At 42.4% G+C, this 21,312-nt stretch overlaps 1 protein-coding gene and 1 pseudogene across 2 annotated transcripts in view; both read left to right on the forward strand.

Annotated features, from left to right (window-relative positions):
- Positions 1-21,312, forward strand: part of Cpe (carboxypeptidase E) — a 139,703-nt gene that overhangs the window by 622 nt on the left and 117,769 nt on the right. The window lies entirely within an intron of this gene.
- Positions 56-21,149, forward strand: LOC147826704 (lysine-specific demethylase 2B pseudogene; annotated as a pseudogene). The gene has a single exon (XR_015453418.1). The product of XR_015453418.1 is annotated as a lysine-specific demethylase 2B pseudogene (transcript).

Here is a 21,312-nt window from a genome sequence, read left to right on the forward strand (position 1 = left end):
ACCGGCCAGCCCTGGGGCGTCCCTGGGTGGGGGCCGGCGGCGGAGGGGACTTGGGGGCGGGTGGGAAGGATGGATCCAGGGGACCCTGCTGGGGAAAGGTCTCCAGGGTGGAAGGTGGTGACCGCAAGGCGGACAGGAAATGGGGAAGAATCCCACTAGAGCGCTGAGGATTGTGGGGTCCCCGATCTCTGCCCCCACTCTCACCCCAGGCCCTGTCCTCACCCCTCCGGACACCCTTGGGTAAGTTGGCAAGAGAGGCTGGAGGAGAACCAAGCCAGCAAATCCCGGGGCGCCAATCATTGCGGTGTCAACCGCCCGAGGGAATAACCGCGCGCCCTCAGGGAACGGTCGGCCTTCGTGGCAGACCCAAGTGGAAAGATGAGGTGCAGAAGTGGGTTTTAGAGGAAAGCAGGCAGAGTCACGTATCATTTGTTTCCTAATTTCCAAAAGATGAGCTTGTTGGGCTCTGCGCACCCATCCCTACCTGGGTGTTCGGATTGGGTACCCTGGCCCCTGTGCACGTTCGGGAATTTTAAGGATGTTGCCCATCCAGGTCGGGCGTGCAGATGTGTAGATGTGTAGATCCTCCTCCCAGGGTGGAGATGCGGTCCGGTCCGACAAGCATTCACATTTTGAAACTGCCTAGGGCCTTTCTAAGGAGAAAGGAATATTCCATTTTCTCTGCTTTGAGACGAATAGTTTGTGACCGGATTTTATTGCAAATAAAAAAATACCCATGTTATACATCTTGCTTCTGAGCATGTTAAGGCATGTTTTAATTCATATTAAATGTGATACATTTAGTATTAAAAGAGACGTGTTTAAAACATGTGCTTGGAGCTTTTTTGTTGTTGCTATGTTTCTACTCTTTGGAAACTATATAAGCCTGATCTTTCTGACGGTAAAGGTACTGCAGAAATAATCTGGGCTGATAATATCAACATAGAATGCTAAAAAAGCAAGAAAAACAGGCTAATTCTCAGTGCAGGGCCAGGGTTTTATAATCATATATAGGAACCAAACTGAGAAGGATTAACGTAGGTGACCAATAGATACATTTTGATCTTTAAATGTAGACTGTATGGGCTGACCAATAATAAATCTTCAGAAAATGTTTCTTACCTTCAGATAATGTAAGTAAAAGGTCTGAATAAGTTTGCTGTCAAAATCCTAAAATTGGGCCGGGGATTTAGCTCAGTGGTTCCACCACCTGTCTCGCAAGCACATGGTCCCAAGTTCGATTCCTGGTACAAAAAGAAAAAAACAAACAAACCCTAAAATCAATCGTAGAATACATTTAATGCACTCCAGTTTCGAATTGCTATGTGAAGATAAAGAAAAAAATTAAATATAAGGACTCATTTTCAACTAAGAAAAATAACCAAGGCCAAGATATCCCAGGCAGTTAGAGCTAATCTAAATACTTGTGATTCTTCTGCTGCCTGCTTAATTAGAACTCTTTGTTATTCTACTTTTGTAGATTGTGCTCCGGAGTTTGTTACACCAATATTTCAAAGATATGAAAGCTAATGTTTAATTTTATGTAGCTTTTTCTAGAACCTTTTTTTGTTTTGTACCAGGGATCAAACTCAGGGTCTTGCACTTGTCAGACAGGCTCTGCGCTGCTGAGCTACATCCCCAGCCCAACTTTATGCAGTCTTGTTTCAAGTTTAGAAATGAAAGTATAGATGACATCACTGTAAGAATGTGACATGCTTTTGAAAATGAAAATTCTTGATTCTTTTGCTTGAATAATCTGAATATCCATCAAGATTTGCAAATCCCCCTTGTAGACTGCAAGCTCTATGAGGTCAAGACTGTGTCTCCACCAGGTTTGGCTCACAGCAGGCCTGAAGGTGTACTATGGAGTAATATATATCATGGAAAAATACCCAGCAACATTATGGAAAAAAGGAATCACATATATGTATGCATACATTTAATATATCTTTCAAACTCAGAATTGTTGTATAGTATGTTCTGTACAATTCCTTTTTAAATAAAAGAAACTTTAAGTCTTCGTATTACTAATAGAGAACAAAATATCTGTCCTCTTTTTTTTTTTTTTTTAACACTACTTGGGGGGTCAAGCCCAGGGTCTTGAGCTGCTAATGTTCTGCCATTGAGCTACATTCTAGCCCTTTTAAATTTATGAGATAACATGTCACTAAATTGCCTAAACTGGCCTTGAAATTGAGGTCCTCCCTTAGCTTCCTGAGTTGCTGCAGTTATGGGTGTCTACCATTCCTTTTTTTTTTTGGTACTGAGGATTGAGCTCAGGACCTTGTGCTTTCTAGGCACGTGGCGGCACCACTGAGCTAAATCCCTGGCCCTCTACCATTACTTTTAAAAATCCATTGGCTTTTAAGAAGTAAAAATAAACTGTTATGACCAACTCTAGAAAGACCTACAGGAGTGATATCCCCACCCACCATCTTTTATAAGGAGTAAATAAACTAGAAATCTGAATGTTACTAGTAAATGTCTGATCAGTATATAAATTTGACAGTACTTGTGTGACTTAGTAGGAAGTTTTTAGTAGTCTTCAAATTCCTTTCAAATTTTTTGAAGAAATGATAAATATCTATACCTACTTTGAGACAAAAATGAGCTCATTGAATGTGTGGGTGCGTGTGTGTGTGTGTGTGTGTGTGTGTGTTAACACCTATGCACTCCAGGTGAGCCAGGTTATATGAATTGAGCACAAGATACTCCTGGCCCCTGAGGGATGGAGAATTGAAGTTAAGGAAGGCATAAAGTTGTGTACGGTGGTAAGAATGATTGTGAGAAGATGAGAGAAAGAATCAAGGGATACCATCTCCATGGGAATGAGTTATTGAAGAATTTTTGATAAGAAGGCAGAAAATGTACAGATTATTTAAATTTATAAAATTCAGTGTTGCTTTTGAAAGAGAACAACAGCTTTAAAATTTTTTATTAGTCCATGTTTGCAGCACATAATGATTACATTCATCGTGTGGAGTTGGCACAGGTACGTAATGCATCTTAATTTTTTTGTCCGTTATCTCTACCTTCCCTCGATCTCTTGGTCCTCTTCCCTTCTGCAAAAGATACACCTTCCTATTTCCTGTTATCTATCTTTTATTTCTCTCTTTATTTATATTTTGAGAAATCATGTGATGTTTAAGCCTGTATGATTTATTTCACTTAACACTGGAGTCTCAAGGTGCATCCATTTTCCAATAAATGATTCAAGTTTATCTTTCTTTATGGCAGAATAGTACTCCATTGTGTGTAAATACATTTTCTTCATCCATTCATTTGTTTTTGGACATACAGGCCGTTTCCAAAATAGATGCCTTTTTTGGTTTGTTTGAAAGCATTTTTTTTTTCTTCAGTCCTGGGGATTGAACCCAGGGCCTTCACACTGAATTAGATCCCAGCCCTTTTTAATTTAATTTAATTTTTATTTTTATTTATTACAAGTTGCTAAGGCTGGGCTTGAGCTTGTGATCCTTCTGCCTCAACTTCTCAGAGTGCTCAGATAACAGGCATGTGCCACTATGCTTGGGGACACACACACACACACACACACACACACACACACACAAGCTAACAAGCTAATGTCTAATAATTTAGTTATCATAATAGAAGAGCTCTAGCAAAACAAAACAAATACAAAACGCCTCTTTCTGCAGTAGAGCTGTCAAGTGAGAGATTTATTTGGTTAGATTAGCAGTTTATGGACAGATGTTTGTTGAAACCACCAGTTCTTTCCCTGAGCAGAAAGAATAATGTTTATGCTTGTTTGGTACTGGCCGGAGGCTGAATATGAACTTATCTCCTCAAAGTGATTCTCTTAGATACTTAACATTTGAATTCATGAAAAGAGAAAGGAGGGCTGGGGATTTAGCTCAGTAGTTCTGCTGCCTGCCTCGCAAGCGCAAGGTCCCAAGTTCGATCTCCGGTACCAAAAAAAAAAGAGAGAGAGAGAGAGAAAGGAAATTGCATTTCATATTGATGAGTGAGGACTATGTCTATTCTGTCACAACACCATGGGAGTCAGCTTGATTCTTGACTGGCTGAAATGCTTGTAAAAGCAAACTTTATTACTTTATGTCTAAGTGATGGAATCCATGTTCTCAGGCTATTCCTCCTAGAGCTAAATAAGAGTTAAGATTCTTTTGTACAAAAGACTAGTTCTTCTCCATGTAGTAGATTGCTTTTGGGAAGAAAATTTGATTTATAGCTCAAATGCTATCTTAAACATTTGCTTAAGAGCTTTGCTTTTTCTTTCTTAAAAGCTGGAATGGTTTTCTTGGACCCATTTCCCACCCAAACCTCTTAAATTTAAAGTGTATGAATGCCAACTGGAGTTACCAAATATTGTGATGGAACATTTAATGCTGGGAAAACTTCTGCAAAACTTGAAAAAACAAGCAGGGATTTTGATTATTTGTGTGGCTTCTTTTCATGATAGATTAGTACGTCTTACTGTGAAATGATTACAACCAATTAACACCTTCCAATTAATGAAGACAGATACTAGATGGTGGAGAAGAATTGAGATCAAACCACATATGGTCAAGAGTTATTTTTAGACCTGAATAAGTCAACAATGCTTTTGCCAGACACCATATTCTTTTCTTTTTTTGGTACCGGGGATCGAACTTGGGTCCTTGCGCTTGTGAGGCAGGCGGTGGAACCCTGAGCTAAATTCCTGGTCCAATTTCTTTCTTTCTTTCTTTCTTTTTTTTTTTTTTTTTTTCAGACACCATATTCTTGATGGACTTGTGATTGGCTAATGAAAAGGGGAAAAATTGGGCTGGCTTCTAGCATTATATCATGTGCTCAGATGAAAGAGGCGACTTTCTATGAAAACTAATTTGAGAGGTGATAAGTGAATCATTTGCCAGCAGCAACCTTTAATTGTCTTACCATAGGGTTGAAATCCCCACTTCTACACTCAGTTTCTTCAGGAGAGATACTGAGAAACAAAAAAGAGTCCATTAACCCAACTCTTTCCAGAGTGGGTTCAATGGAACATTAAGTTAGCAAGGCTTGACAGGTATTAGGTAAACAAGAGAATATAGGTTGGAATATTGGAAAACTAACTGATATGCTAATGTACATTTCAACTCTCTGAGTGAGATGTATATAATACAATATTATCCAGTCTTATTTCACAATGGAATCCCTGTTTTAAAAAGAAGCTTGGAGTTAGTGTTACCTTATCTTTGGAAATATGGTATTAGCCTGTTGTCAATCATTATGATACTACTAAGGATTCATTCAGCAGTTTCCTAGCAGTGATCCTTATATAGGAAGCTCTTTAGGAGAGAGAAGCATGGTTTTCTTTTCCTTTTTTGACCTATAAGTTGCTATCACAGTGATTTGTGTAGAGTAAGCTCTAAGATGTGCTTATTGAAATGAGAGCATGACACTAGGCATAGGACAAGTAATTTTGATTGGAAAGATTAAAGTGAGACCAGTGCATTCCAGTTCTTTTCTTGTTAAGGAGCTTCATGGTTTTACCTTCTATTTACCTTTTTTCCTGTTTATAAAATGGGAATACTTTATTTAAAAAATTTTTATTAGTGCATGTTTGCAGTGTATAATGATCACATTCCTTGTGGGGAGCGGTGCATGCACGTCACACACTTCAGTTCTTTTTGCTTCTCCTTCCCCTCCCCTCCTTTCATCTCTTGCTCCCTTCAAATGGGAGTGCTTTAAAGGCTCATACTTCATAGCATCACTGCAAGGTCAAACTAGCGTACTATATAGAAAATAATTTTATGACATGGCTTGCATTTAATTTTTAAGAAGATGAGCTAATTTGTTAACAACTTTTCTTAGCTTCGGTTGCTCTGTTGGTTTTACATCATTTTGACTGGGTACCCTTGGCCTACTCGGAGGAGATGATGGGCTCAGGTCTTCCACAGTGTTGCAGAGCCTGGCAGATAGCTCTGAGACTTTTCCCATTACCACTGTTGTCTTGTTCACAAATGTTTGACTTCTTTGATTTCTAAAATGTGGGCCATCTCTGCTTTTCTTCAGTTTGACATCCTACTTTGGTTCACTCAGTAGGAATAAAATACTCATCATTATTTGAGAATGTCTTCATGGTTGTTTCTTCAGGTAGCTAAATAAATTTAGGATAATTCCAATATTTTCATTGCCAGTGTACCTTATTTTCCTGAAGAATTTATGATGGAAAAGTGTAGGTCCTGACTTACTTTTCTTTGAGTCTTAGAAGCAAAACATTTTTGGAACCACCTTTCTCACCTCTCCTTAACTTTCCTTACCTCCTTGAGGGTTCTTTCTTTGTGTTTCTAGTTTTTTGGAGAACTCTGAGGTAAAGGTTAACAGTATAGACTGACATTAGAGGACTTGAGTTCTTATCTTCAACTGAGTTTTCTGGAGCATGTCAATGAACTTTTCTGTAAGTCCTAAATATATCATTTATGAAACGATAATAGTGATAATTAAATGAAATGACAATTATTATTGCCTCTATTATGGCACCTTCCATTGTTGTTCTGTGTGTTCCTTCAGTAGACTATGAGCTTGTACCCAGGGACTGTATTTTGCCAATTTCTTTGTCCCAAATGTCTAGAACTATGCTTAGGACATAGTGGCCACTCAATGAATATTTTTTGAATAAATACAATTTCTGAAACAGGCAAAAATGCACATCATAAAACAAAGTCACAGTGAAGGTTAATGTTGACATTATTCATGTTAGCACACCAGAAGTACAATAACAAAGCAGGGGGACGAAATGGCATTTTTTTCTACGCGTATGCATATTTCATAGTGTTGAATCCAGTTTTGGATAATGTAGAACCCTAATAACTACTGTCTTTTCAAGTTTCAGTGATGTACTTGCTGTGTTTTTTTTTTTTTTTTTTTTTGGTACTGGAGATTGAACTCAGGACCTTGCGCTTGCGAGGCAGGCACCGGAACCACTGAGCTAAATCCCCGGCCCCTGTGTTTGTTTTGTTATAAGCAAACCTCTGTAAGGCCCATTTCCCCTTGGCCTCCTTTACTCTTCTCACATTTTAGAAAGTTAAGCTGCTTCTAAAGTGTGAAATAAAAGTTTTAAAGATAATCATAAAAATTTATTTAGTAAAATTTTGATCTTTAAAAAATCTTCCCACATCTTTAGTAACAACTACATGCATGTTTTTAACACTGAAATCACTTATGTCCAGGTTTTAATTTTCCCTTCCCTCGTGAAATAATCGGCTTAAAAATGGCTAGAGAAGAAAGTTTATCTCAATGCTAACTGATGGGGCAAATGATCTTAAATTCAAAGCATGTTAAAATGTGGCATTTCTTTTTTTTTTTTTGTCCCAGGGATCAAACTTGGGTCCTTGCGCTTGTGCAGCAGGCAGCGAAACCACTGAGCTAAATCCCCGGCCCAAAATGTGGAATTTCTTTTCCTTCCTTTCTTTTCCATTGAGTATGAGAATTATTGTGAGTCCATTACTCTGTGAATGTTCCTCTTTCTTTTAAAATTCTTGATATGGTATATCATAAGGGATCTTAACCGCTGGCTCTTTCTAATAAAATGTAGCCAAAGTGAAGAGCCTGTTTGTGTTGTCAGCACTTTATTATTTTCAAATGTTCTATCTACCTCTGAAACTGTCCCCAAACAAATAATCTTTGAAGGATAAGATGGCACATGCTGAGTATTACAGGGTTGACTCTTAAACAAATGAGTTAATTGTGATAATATAACCCTGAAAGAACTTTCCACTGCTGGAAAATACTTTGCTTTTTATAGAAGCGTGTTTACTATAAAATCAACAGTGAGCATTGTAGTTCTACAACAACGACAAGTAAACCCCTTATTTTATGAGATTACATTTCAAACAAAGGCTAGTTATTTAAAAAAAATGAATGTAGGTCATTTACTTTTAAAATGAGACTATATAAAACTTTAACTGAAATTCAGGTTGCTAAAAAAATCCCTTGCCATGGTTATGCATGTCAGGGTTATTGGAAGGAACAGTAATCATCTCATTTGTTTTCTCATTGCACACAGAACCTCGGATTTTCAGGTCTTGCAATGATGGTGTCCAATTGGACCTACCCATTTTCTTTTCCTACATTGCCTAAAGTACTTAAATCTAGAAAAACACGTCTTTCACTATGCAGCTGCTATTTGCTGCCATTTGTGTACTCTTTTTCACCCCCAAGAAATGTCTGCTATTTAGAGCTAAGTTCAACAGCTTGCTCAAATCATAACCTTTGACCAAGAGTTTTGGGCAGAAAAATCTCAGTAATAAAGGTTGGATTGTCACCTGTTTGACCAATATTTTACTAATTGCTTCTTGTTTTCTTGCCAACAAGTAATTACCAAAACCATGTTTTAGCCAGGTGGAGGTGCACAGCTGTAATCCTAGGGAGGTGGAGGCCCTAAGATTCCAAGTATAAACCCAGCCTGGGCAGTTTAGCGACTTAGTGAGACCCTGTCTCAAAATAAAAAGTTAAAAAAAGGACTGGGAATGTAGCTCAGTGCAAGGCCTTGGGTTCAGTTGCCAGTACTGCAAGATAAATAAAACCACCTTTTATCAGAACCATTATAAAATACTGCCATGTGGCATTCCACATTGAAATCAACTTTAAAGATGCAAAGAAAATATAAGATTTGTTAATATAAAAATATTTCAAGTTTAATTTAGGGAATATTTAATTAATTCCCACTGTGTGTGTGTGTGTGTGTGTGTGTGTGTATGTGTGTGATTTTACTGTATCTGCTTGCTATTTTTTGAGGAAATGTTTTTGCATATCTTGAAATGCGTTTCTCCATTTCTTGCCTCACAGTGGGTGAAATTAAATTAACTTGGACACTGCATAACCAGAGGACACATTACTCAATTCTGCAAAATTTCTGCTTCTTATGGGCCTCCTATCCTTGATGAAGCAAACGTAAAGGCAATGTTTACAGGAGGACTCCTGGAAATGTTAAAGATGTTTGTATAATAAAATGGTTTTTTTTGGTGGGGGGCCCTTTTTTGTGTTTTATGTGTAATGTTGGCTGTATGATTTTAAAGTACAACAGTCTCATTGAAATAGCTTTGTTTTTCTCAAATTCTGACATTTTCCAGCACAGAGTTTCTTAAGTTTGCTAGAGGAAATCAGTCTTACTCATTGTAAGAACTCAGTAAATGTTAAGCCTGATTCTCAACAGAATCAGCACCATAGGAATTGAGTTCATACACTTTTGGGAACTGCATTAACTCAGCAAAGCCAGCAGGACCTATAGAGCTCACACCAAGAGGAATCAGCTTGTTAAGTGCATTTTCTCAGGAGTCAGATTCACTTTTTGGAAAATGCGAGAAAAAAGATAAATAACTATCATGTGAAAACTATATAATTATATAGTGAATGATGCTATGTAGATGTATCTGCTAAAATACTATTTAAACATGCAGATTTTGTCTAGATTTGGATGACGGTAAGATAATTGTGCATGCAGAGATCACCTTAAATTGTTTTAAAATTCAAATGGTTTATGTATTTATATTTATAGATTTCACTTGCATCCTCAAGATTACCTTTATTTTTCTTGCTTTTACTATTCATAGGTCTTATCAGGAATTGAGAGCTTTCTCTTTTATCTGTTTATTCCCTTTAATAAACTTTTTCTTTCAGAAGTTTTCTTGAACTGTTATTGGCCTCTCCATTGGTCTACCAGGAATTTTAAAAAGTTGGACTAAACTTGCCTTTGGTCTAGTAAAGATGCTAACTGGTATGGTTTCCATACCTCTGAGGTATAGTTAGAGAGTCTACTGGATTTTAATGTGATCTCACCTTTCTTCTTTTCCTCACCTTCGGCTTTCTTCCTCTTCTGTGGATATGAAAATAAGAAAGAAAAGTGGTCTGAATATTGATTTTGAGCTTGGGTGATAAACATATGGTTGTGTAGAGATGAATTTATTGTCGACCTTTTATCTATAGCTGTCCATCTCTATAGATATCCTCCAGTTTGGTCCTAACTTAACTTCATCTCCGTACCTATCACATGAAAGGAGTGAGATAATATTTATCTAAGAACTTGATGCCTGTGAAGTCTTCTTTGGTTGAAGTGTTTAAAAGAAACATGAGGGCTTGAGGGTGCAGTTCAGTAGTGGAGTGCTTACCTGGCATATGCAAGGCCCTGGGTTCAATCTTCAGTGTGGTGAGGAAAAAAAATCAAATACATATATGATGGTAATTGTGTCGACTTTATTGGGTTGGGAGTCAAGTAAAGGGATAAGTAAAGCACACTTCTGGATGTGTTTGGGTAGGTCATGGAGGTGAGACCTTGCCCCTTCCTGTCTGATGCTGTTCACCTGCTCTGGTCCCTGGGTGCCATGAACTAAACAGCTTTTCTCTGACACACCCTTCCACCATGATATTCCTGCCTTGAAGTCTGATGACCATGAACTGAATCCTCTGGAACCATGAGCCAAATTAAACCTCTCCTCCTTTAAATTGTGGGTGTTGAGTATTGTGTCCCAGCAACATGAAAGCTAATTAATACAAATATCCTTCTTTATAAAGATCTTGTCACAATGATCTCATTTTTTTCTCTACAAAAATGCATATAGATTATTGCTACTTAAGATGTATGCTAGGAATAGTTACACTCTAAGAATGACAGTTACCCTTCAGAGCTTACTTTTTTTTTTGGTACCAGGGATCGAACTTGGGTCCTTGCTCTTGTGCAGCAGGTGGAGAAACCACTGAGCTAAGTCCCCGGCCCTGGAGCTTACTTTTTAAAGGGATTATTTGAAAAATGTTTTATGGAGCTGTGGAAGGAATATCTGAGTCTTAAAATAGGCACATTTTGGTTAAGTCAGTACTGCCTTTGTTTTTTTTTTTTTGGTACCAGGGATTGAACTCGGGTCCTTGCGCTTGCACAGCAGGCAGCAAAAGCACTGAGCTAAATCCTCGGCCCTATGTACTGCCTTTGTTTATCAGATAGGGCAACCTGTTATCATCTACCAAAAAAGCCTAATTTCTTCCCTTCAATATCCTTAAGACTTTTATCATTTGTGACAATAGTCAGAGTTGTATGATGGGGTTTCAAAAATATGGCTGTAAATTCAGGTGCAAGTTCATGGTGTAAGTGTTGCTTATGTTGGAGTTTCTCTTTTTTTCAAGAGGACCATCCTTCTCGCCAGCTTCTTAGCCAAACACACTAAAACTATTAAAAGGTTTTGGTGACTTATAACTATTTATTATTACAAAATTTAAATTATATGGTAAATAATCACTATTAAAATGTCACTGAAATAATAAATGAGCAAGTCCAAACATCTAATGAAAGCATTACTTTCTTAGGACACAATTCTATAATGTCAATGCTTTATTGTCATAATTGCCAAATTTTAAGATGACGTACTTTCCCATTTCTTTTCTTTTTTTTTTTTTTGGTACCGGGGATCAAACTTGGGTCCTTGGGCTTGCACAGCAAGCGGCGAAACCACTGAGCTAAATCCCCAGGCCACCTTCCCATTTCTTAAGAGAAGGTTTCTGAACTTTGTGTGCTTTTCTGGATTCAGGTTAGTGACTTCACACTCTGGTGTGGGCTATCCAGTGTAGCAACTTAGTGTGTACTGACTGGGTCTTCAGTGCACTGATAAATGAGTGAACCTTGAGAATGGATGACGCACATGTTACATGTATACACTTTGCCAAACCATTAGCTGTGGTTATGAAAGGACACCCCTTCCATCTGCAGGGCAAGTAGTGGTATCAATTCACCACTCGGCCTTCCTTTCCTGGGAGCTTGAGGAGAGACTAGCCATTTCTTCAGGTTTACTGTATCCACAGTGCCTGGCTCATATATTTGGTCGCCAACATATATTTGGACCTATGTTATGCTGTATCCTAGGCTGCTTCTGTTTCTTATTTTGGTTTCTACAAATTCCTTGGCTTTGTGTTGCCTCCACATCTGCTCCTTATTAAGATGTAGGTCCTCCGAGCACCCCAAGAAGGTGCCGGTGGACAGCATCCTGCGCCGAAAGTCGGATAATGTGCACCTGAGGAGGAAGCGGAACTATGAGAAGCCCCAGGAGCTGAGCGCACACAGGCGAGCCTCGAGCCTCGACCCACGCTGCAAACGTCCCCGGTTCCTCTCACCTCTCGCCGAGGCCCCCCCCAGGCAGCAGCCTCAGCCCCTGGTGGAGATCCAGTCTCACTTACTTCGAGCAGCAGCCAAAGCGTGGCAAAGAAGGTAAGCTTTTCAGGAAAAAGCGGAGGTCCTGGAAGAACGCTGAGGACCAGATGCCACTGGCTACCAAGCCCCTGCGGCGCTTCGAGCAGGAGCCAGAAGATGATTTGCCTGAGGCGGCCCCAGAAGCAGGGACAGCGACCCCTCACGCTGTAGCTCGCCCACCGCAGGGCCGAGCACTGAGGGGCCGAGGGCTCGGAGGAAAAGAAGAAAGTGAAGATGGTGCTGGAAACGGCTTCCCAATAAGGAGCCGAGCAAGGAGCTCAACCACTAGATCCAGAAAACAGAGAGCAGCCTGGCCCACGAGAACCGCCAGCCCATCAGGTCAGAGCCCGAGAACGAGAATGAGGAGCCCAAGCGGCCGCTGGGCCTCTGTGAGCGCCCCCACCGCTTCAGCGAGGGGCTCAATGCCCCCCCCGCCCCGCCCCGGAAGCTGCGGCACCCGCTGGGCCACGGCGTGCACAGCCCGCCCCGTGTCATCTCCCGGCCCCCACCCTCTGTGTCCCCGCCCACGTGCATCCAGATGGAGCGCCACGTGATCCGCCCGCCCCCCATCAGCCCCCCACCCGACTCGCTGCCCCTGGACGATGGGGCGGCCCACGTCATGCACAGGGAGGTGTGGATGGCCGTCTTCAGCTACCTCAGCCACCAAGACCTGTGTGTCTGCATGCGGGTCTGCAGGACCTGGAACCGCTGGTGCTTTGATAAGCGGTTGTGGACCCGCATCGACCTGAACCACTGCAAGTCCATCACGCCCCTGACGCTCAGTGGCATCATTCGGCGCCAGCCCGTCTCCCTCGACCTCAGCTGGACCAACATCTCTAAGAAGCAGTTGAGCTGGCTCCTCAACCGGCTGCCTGGGCTCCGAGACTTGATGCTGGCGAGCTGCTCCTGGATTGCAGTCCCTGCGCTCTGTAGCTCCAGTTGTCCGCTGCTGCAGACCCTGGATATCCAGTGGGTAGAAGGGCTCAAGGACGCCCAGATGTCCCTGCCCACAGATAACAGGCCGGGTCAGATGGACAATCGGAGTAAGCTCCGGAACATCGTGGAGCTGTGTCTGGCAGGCCTGGACATCACAGACGCCTCCCTGGGACTCATCATCCGCCACATGCCCCTGCTTTCCAAGCTGCACCTCAGTTATTGTAACCACGTCACGGACCAGTCCATCAACCTGCTCACTGTGGTCGGCACCACCACCCGGGACTCTCTGACTGAGATCATCCTGTCAGACTGCAATAAGGTCACTGATCAGTGCCTGTCCTCCTTCAAACGCTGTGAGAACATCTGGCATATTGACCTGAGGTACTGGAAGCAAGTCACCAAGGAAGGCTGTGAGCAGTTTATTGCCGAGATGTCCGTGAGTGTCCAGTTCGGGCAAGTCAAAGAAAAACTCCTGCAAAAACTGAGTTAGTCCAAGGATAAGCGTGTAAATGCTGGGCAGGGCAGGGAGTGGCAGCAGGGAAGGATGTTATAGCCATGGAGGGCTTTGTTTCCCACTGCAACTCTGGACCCGGACTACAGGCGACAGCGATTCCGTGTGCAGGTCTCGCCCAGGGAGCGGCGGCTCGCCCCTCGCCAGTGAGTGAGGGGCGCCTGCTCTGCTCTGCGTGGTGACCACGCTGCTCTCTGGACCACTTCTCAGGTAGCCTTGGGAGGAGACGCTCCAGTCAGGAGAGGAGGGCTCACGTGGGCATGGGGTTTGGGGTTGCTTTGGTGGTGTTTTTGTTTGGACACCCAGGTCCTTGCAAGGTCGAGGGTTTTGGTGTCAACACAATGTGGATCACATGCCGCATCTGCTGCCATCCTGACACATTTTGTTTGATTATGCAGAACTATTTTTGTACAAATTGTTTAAAAGTTATTTATGCAAGGTTTGAATGCATACCAGTGTTTTTATTGTCTTGAGATTGCCAACCTTCCTGGTTTCCTTCAGGTAGGAGAGAACTCAACCTGTACTTCATTGACACAGATGTGCCCAGACCTGAGCCGGTGGGCAAGTCTTCCACTGAAAAGCATGTTTAGCTGGAAGCCAGAGCCCGCTCTACACATCAGGAAGCCACACAAGCATGTTGTGGATAGATGTAAATTATAGTCAAAGTAAGACACGTTGCCAAGTTTCCTCCATAAAGAAGTCACTTTTTTCTCAAGATTCTACAATTGAAACTTCAGCCTTTGTGCTCAGGACAGGTTTGCTCCAGCATGAGCTCTTGTACCTCACATCGACCTAATTTATCCCGTGAGTCAAGGAGTAGAATAAATGTGCCCACAAGGTGAAAAAAAAAAAAATGACACTGACAGATGCAGCTGTTTCCTTCAGCTCTGGTATGGGGGAGAAAATTTGGAAAGAGTATAGAGCAAAAGTTGCTGAGACAACTGTCACAGTGTAGGCACTGAAATTGTCAAGGGATGGAGGATGACTGTGCCATGTCCCCAGTGCATACATGAGATGACAGGAGAGCTGTGCTCTGCCAGACTCCCCATCCCCCACCCGAGAGATGCACACCTGAACCCTAGGATGAAGACACAAAGGAGGAGCACCCCGGGGAGAGGTCCCTGTTCCTCTGTAGGATTACTATCTCTGTGTCTTTCCTTATGGTGCTTTCTGTATTTTACTGCAAAACTTATCTCTTGTCTGAAAAAACACTGGATAATTTAGTTTGTGATGAGAAATCATGGGAATCTATCTAGGATTTTCCTGTCCTCCAATAAGCAAGATTGAACAGTAGCTTCCAAGATTCTGCAGCCAAAGACCAATATGATTGCAGTTTTGTGAAAAATGTAGAATAGATTAATTACAAGGACATAAGATGAGTGGATCTAGCAGCAGGGGAGAAGGGAGGAAATGCCTTTGCGTATTGAAAATGTCTTGGAACTGGACAATGGTGAAGGTTGCACAACACTGCGAATGAATGAGAATGCACTGAAAATGCAGCAAGTTGATCATTTTAAACAAGACTAAAAGCTTAAATTTTATTTTAAATAATTCTATCATTGGCCTGTCTCTGGGAAATAAGAGTAACAATAAATACAATAGTAACTAAATCTGTAAGGGAGAGGAATTGCAGGTATGGGTCAAGAGTTGGCCCCAAGTAGAGCTCAAGAGATGGCACTTGCTGTGGAGCCACCAGGAGTTGCAGCTCTGCAGCTGGTGGAGAAGGGGTTTCAGGTCCTGGCTCTTGCTGTGGGGTCAGAGCTGGTGAGGGAGCTGCAGTTGCAGTTGGCACGAACTCTGCAGGTGGGACATCAGCGTGGGCTGGAGCTGGCACTGCAGTTGCAAGAGGAGAAAAGATCACCAACTTTTCTTGTTCCCTTCTGGGCAAAACTCTCTGCCTGTCAGAGACAGCTGTGTGCACCAACACACCCCCAGGAAGTCCTCCCAGCCTGCAGCCCCCCACTGACCGCTGAGTGTCTGAATGTTCATGAGTCACTCAACAGCTCACAGCCTTTCTGTGTTTCAAGGCCCGTATCCTGTCCGCAGTTCCATTCTACAGCCCTTTCACCCTGGGGCTCTTCATCAGAGGACTCAGGAGGCACCAGGTGGTCCTGGAGAAGCTCATCCTGGGGATGCACCTGGGATTTCAGCTCCACTGAGGAGTCAAAGACAGAAAAGGTGCACCTGGGGAAGACAGGTAGGCAGCAAAGTGAGAGGCCTGGCCTTTAGATCCACACTATCTTTCCAGGACACCTGTCAGTATGAACACAGGGGCCTCCTGCCCAATCTGTGCAGTGCCAGGTCTACAAGCTCCCCACCCTGAAAGGGACAGTGCAGTCCCAGGCAGCCCTGACAGGCTGGCAGAAGGCTCCATGGGAATCAGTCCTTGTTTAGTGGTGTGATAGCTCTGTTTCTTCAGGGAAGCCTGACCTCTGCCTCTCCTCACTGGCAGGTCAGCTCCATGAGGACAGGGATTGGTATCTGCTGTGGCCTTGCCCTCAAGGGCACAGGGCTGCTGGATTAATATGTGAGATGTGAGGGGTCAGTAGGAGTCTGTGAGTAGGAGTGAGAGCTGAGTCTCTTGCTCATGCAGTAATGGGTTGCTCAGTTCTCTATCTTTTCTGGCCACACTTGCACTGCTTGTATCCACATCTGTGGAGGCCAGGAAAGGGTGGAATCTACCTTAGTGTGAGGAATATCTGAACTGTTGCCCAGGGTGACTTTGTGGCCCCCAACATTGAAATCCAAAAGGGCAGTGATGGCATCTGCTCTGCTTCTAGGATCATGGTCAATGTTTCTGCACATAGTGTCTCTTCATGTGCATTCATGGATTGATGGCACCCACCTGCTCTTGTTATCCTGGAAGTCCTTCCCCAAGGTCTCCACTGGAGTGTGAGGAATCCCTGCCTCACTGTGCTTACTGTGCAGACCTCTGCCAAGCTCTCGGTTGACGGATTTCCAATCTGTGATGAGACAGTAGAGTGTCATGGAATTAGTGTGCCCTACCCCATTAATTCCCAGTAGAGTTTGAGGCTAAAGCAACAATGACACTCCAAATGGTCCATATAGGCTCATGCCAGAGGGGGCACATGAGGGGCCCAGCAGAAAAGGGATTCTTATACTAAAAGTTGAATTTCAGAAGGAAACCTACAAATACTACCATTATGTAACCAGCTTATTAGCTGCGTACAGGATGTATATAATTCCATGCATGAAGAACAACAGCCCATGTGTCCTGAGACAACCTCCCCTTGTAGAGGTGAGAAAACAGAGTCTCATCCTAGGTGGCCCAGTCCTTTATGAGGTCACACAGAATGTTCCCCAGGTTTCTGATGAAAGGCCCCCATGAAAGAGTCAGATCTGGTTTCCTTACCTAGTAAGGCAGAGTGGCCGTGTTCACCGTCTCCCTTATACAATGTCATTTAGCCAATGGGGACCCCATCCTGAGACCTGCAGGGCCTGCATAAGTTCTGTGAGACAGCAAGTGCCAGAGAAATGACAGAGTAGCATGGGCCTGATGTTTTGGGTGAGCTCGCCTCTGCAGATGTGATGATGTGTAAGAGCTGGAGACAGGGTGACAGGACAGTCAGGACAGTGCCACATGGACTCCTGGACCCAGGATTTACAATAAGGTGAAATGCCAGAATGAAATCGTGTCAGGAAGTGAAGTGACTTAGTGTCCATGTTCCTATTGTGATGCTCCCACCAACCTGAAGGCAGTGACAGTGCACCTGGCCAAGTGTGTGGCTGAGCGGAAAGAATGTTGAGGTTGAGAAGAGGAGACCCCAGACTCTTTTGGGACCAGGACCATGGGCCCTCTGTTTACCAAGCTTTGGAGGAGGTGCTGAAGTTGTTATTTAGCCCCAAAGGTCCTCTCAGTTCTCCTCTGTTCACACTCACACCCTGCACCTGAGCGGGCCTCTGCTGTTCCTGTGGGGCCCAGTATCTGGTGTAGGCACATGGCATACAGGCCCAAGGCATCCTGCTCCAGGCCATTGTGCTGCATACAGCTCTGTGGGGACAATGCCCAGCAGTTGGCAGGGAAGCATGAGGCTGCACTAGACCATAATTCATTTTTTTGTAAAACTGTATATCCTTTTATTGGTACATTCTAGGTATACAATATAATGACATTCATCATAGGAAATTTGCACCTTTACATACTCTCTTGGTTCTTATTTTGTCCCCCTTCCCCTGCCCTCCTTTCAACCCCTCTCTCCCTCTCTATTTACAAAGACATTGTTTCCTTTTTTTCATTTCTCATATTAATTCCATTCCCTTCTTTCCTTGCCCCTACCCCTCCCACTTCCCCTTCCCCTTTGCCCCTTTTTTTCCTATTTCACATTATCTATTATACCTTTTAGTCCTTATTTACACTTTCATGGCAGGGATTATTACAACCCCCCAACTTGAAACTATACTACAAAGCTACTGTGATAAAAACAGCATGGTACTGGCAAAGAAACAGACTTGAGGACCAGTGGAACAGATTAGAAGATCCCGAAACAACTCCAGACACACTCAGCCACCTCATCTTTGACAAAGGAACCAAACACCCTCACTGGAGGAAGGATAGCCTCTTTAATAAATGGTGCTGGAGAAATAGGTTTCAACTTGCCAAAGACTAAAACTAGACCTATATCTCTCACCATGCACTAAACTAAAATCGAAATGGATTAAAGGTCTAGATATTAAAACAGAAACGCTGAACCGGCTGGAACAGAGGTTAGGTAGAACTCGTGAAGACAGCGTAGGAAAAGATTTTATGAACAAAACCTCAGTTGCCCGTGAACTACCACAAACAATCCACATGTGGATTCTCTTCTTACTAAAAAGCTTCTGCACAGCAAGAGAAACCACCAACAGTGTGAAGAAACCACCCACAACGTGGGAACAAATTTTCACCAGTGGTCCATCAAACAAAGGTCTGCTATCGTGAATCTATAAAGAACTTAAAAGAATCAGACTTCCCAAATTTAAAGACCCAATCGAAAAATGGGCATCTGAAATTAATAGACCATAATTTGTGCAGTTGTTGCTCCAGATAACCTTGTGCTCCCCACACAACCAATAGACATGTCACAGGCTTCTGCCTCAGGAGGACAGGAGATGCCAATGAGGCTGGGGACAAACACTTGGGCACTGCCTTTCTCCTGCTGCCTGCCCTGTCCAGGGCAGGAATGTGACAGGACCCCATGCTCACGGCCTCCCAACACCTGGTCCTATCCAGGAGGACTTCTCTCAGGACACTGTCCCACCCCCAGCCATGACAGCGATACACTGAGGCTGAAGTGTTGGTTGTTTAGGGCGACTCACAGTGGTGATCAGTTCTAAATGTACCTGTCCAGGTATCAGTGGCTCCAAGTGTCTGGTGGCTGAACCTAGGGACACTTGTCCTGGGCTCTCTCTTATCTCTGGGCATCTAGGGGCTGGGTCTGGTGAGACCTGCTCTGTGCTGCCCATGACTGTTGGACGGTTCCTGGCAAGGGTCCTGAAGCTTCTGGGCCAAGTGAACCATCCTCTCATTCATTGCCAAGTGGTTTCCCTGTGTGGGGTCCTGAGGCTGCGACCAGGAGGCCTGGGAAAGCAGCACAGCATGTTTGCTGCTGACTGTTTTCAGCCAACTGACTGGGGAGGCAGTTGTTGCTAGACTGTGGTGCCTGATGACAGGGCTCCAAGTTCTGTTTGGACCTGTCGCCAAGGAAGTGAGGTCATGTGCTGGGGTCCTTAGCTGAGCCCTCCTATAAGAAGACACTTACTGATAAGAAGCTCCCTATTCTTTTCACAGTGGAACAAATCTGTGTGCTTCTTAGAAACACCAAATGTTTAACTAGAAAAGCTGTCTGTGGTTTTAGACTCTGGTGAACTTTGATGATTTAGTGCCATAAATACGTAGATGCTTAAATGTGGCAAAAAAAAAAAAAAAAAAGATGTAGGTCCTCATTTGATGCTCAGGAACATGACTTGGATTGCTTTCTTGTATCAGAACCAAGGTACTAAAGGGCTTTCAGTAATTAGAAAGATAACCCTGAAGTTATGAACAACATTTAGACAAACCATTCAACTAAATATCATTTCATTTTTTGTAAGAATTGTGTGGTCCTATCAAACAAGATGGTAAGGAAAAGAAAGAAACCCATTGGAACAGGATGGAAAATACTTATTTTGAGAGGCAAAAAAGTGCTAAGTCAAGTTAGTGGTACAGGGACCTAGGAGGGACTTGCCAATTTCAATTCATTTTGAAAATTAGTGATAGGGCATAAACCTAAGGGTGTAGACTAAGTCATCACCATGTTCCTCTTTTGGTTTTGGGGTATATGAAATAGAAACTATAAGACAGACTCAACATAGCAGTCAGGTGATGAGAGAAATAGTCCTGGATTTCTTTAGCTTTGGATGTAATATTTGGACAGATTTTAAGCTCCTTGAGAAAGTGCTCCCTTAGATCCTTCACATTCCATGAGGCAGTCAACTCTAAAAGTGTGTGGCTTAACATACTGGTTTCTCTTTTGTTGATTTTTAAATTTGTATTAGCACACCTTGGCCACACATAATGATTACGTTCATCGTGGGGAGTTCGTGCGTGCACATAACGCATTCTAATTCTTTTTGCATCCTCTTCCTCTCCCCTCCCTCCCTCCATCTCTTGCTGCCCTTCCCTTTCACAGTAGATCTCGCTCCTTGTTTCTTGTTATCTTTTATTTTACTCTTTAATTTAGTTTTACTTTGAGTTTCTCATATACGACAAACCATAAGATAATTAAGCTTTTGTAGTCTCAAGGTGTATCCATTTTCCTACAGATGACTCAGATTTATCTTTCTATATAGCATTGTGTATAAATCCTACATTTTCTTTGTCCATTCATTTGTTGATGGACATATGGGCAGCTTCCATGATTTAGCAATTAAGAGTTGTGCTGCTGTAAACATGGATATGCATGTATGGCTGTAATATGATGTCTTTAACTCTTTGGGGAAGATTAATAGAAGAAGATAAATGAATCAAATGGAATATCTAGTTTTAGTTTTTCGAGGAATCTCCGTACTGATTTCCATAGTGATTGTACTAGTTTATATTTCCACCAATAGTGCAGAAGGCTTTATCTGCCCCTCCTCCCTGTAGCCTTGCCAGCATTTGTTATTATTTGATTTCTTGATGATAGACATTCTTTCTAGAGTTAGTTGGAATCCTAGTGTTGTTTTAATTGTCATTTCTATAATGGCCAGAGATATTGAACCTTTTTTCATATATATCTATATCTATATCTATCTATCTATATTTTTTGGTACTGGGGATAGAACTCAGGACCTTGTGCTTGTGAAGCAGGTGGTGGCACTACTGAGCTAAATCCCCAGCCCCTATTTTCTCATGTATTTATTGGCCATTTGTACTTCTGAGAAATGTTTGTTCATTTCAGTTGGTTGTGTTTTGATTGGGTCTTTTATTTTGGGGGATCTAATTTTTTTGATCTCTTTATATAGTCTATAATAGTTCTTTTGGTGTAAGAATCTTTAACTTGAAGAATAACTTGAAGAAAATTTAGAAATAATATGTATATCATTAGAATTTTAAGTACTTTAAAACTTTAAAATGTTTAATAGAACTTGATGGTTTGCAGTGTCTGAAGAATAACCTTGTAATTTCAATAGAAAAATGTGTAAATGAGTAATTATTTCAGTTTTGTGATTT

This window comes from Heterocephalus glaber, unplaced genomic scaffold (assembly GCF_053883595.1).
Source record: "Heterocephalus glaber isolate CG9 unplaced genomic scaffold, H.glaber_assembly_v1.0 deba00001461, whole genome shotgun sequence".
NCBI classification, from domain to species: domain Eukaryota; kingdom Metazoa; phylum Chordata; class Mammalia; order Rodentia; family Bathyergidae; genus Heterocephalus; species Heterocephalus glaber.